The sequence below is a fragment of the Bison bison genome, unplaced genomic scaffold, assembly GCF_000754665.1.
Source record: "Bison bison bison isolate TAMUID 2011002044 unplaced genomic scaffold, Bison_UMD1.0 scf7180017864148, whole genome shotgun sequence".
In the NCBI taxonomy this organism is placed as follows: Eukaryota; Metazoa; Chordata; class Mammalia; order Artiodactyla; family Bovidae; genus Bison; species Bison bison.
In genome coordinates, this window is record NW_011494720.1 from 5,484,759 (window position 1) to 5,485,429 (window position 671).

Sequence of the window (671 nt, forward strand, 5' to 3'; positions counted from 1 at the left end):
GAAAAGATGCTCAACATCACTCATTATCAGAGAAATGCAAATCAAAACCACTATGAGGTACCATTTCACGCCAGCCAGAATGGCTGCGATCCAAAAGTCTACAAGCAATAAATGCTGGAGAGGGTGTGGAGAAAAGGGAACCCTCTTACACTGTTGGTGGGAATGCAAACTAGTACAGCCACTATGGAGAACAGTGTGGAGATTCCCTAAAAAACCGGAAATAGAACTGCCTTATGATCCAGCAATCCCACTGCTGGGCATACACACTGAGGAAACCAGAAGGGAAAGGGACACGTGTACCCCAATGTTCATTGCAGCACTGTTTATAATAGCCAGGACATGGAAGCAACCTAGATGCCCATCAGCAGATGAATGGATAAGAAAGCTGTGGTACATATACACAATGGAGTATTACTCAGCCATTAAAAAGAATACATTTGAATCAGTTCTAATGAGATGGATGAAACTGGAACCTATTATACAGAGTGAAGTAAGCCAGAAAGAAAAACACCAATACAGTATACTAACACATATATATGGAATTTAGAAAGATGGTAACAATAACCCTGTGTACGAGACAGCAAAAGAGACACCGATGTATAGATCAGTCTTATGGACTCTGTGGGAGAGGGAGAGGGTGGGGAGATTTGGGAGAATAGCATTGAAACATG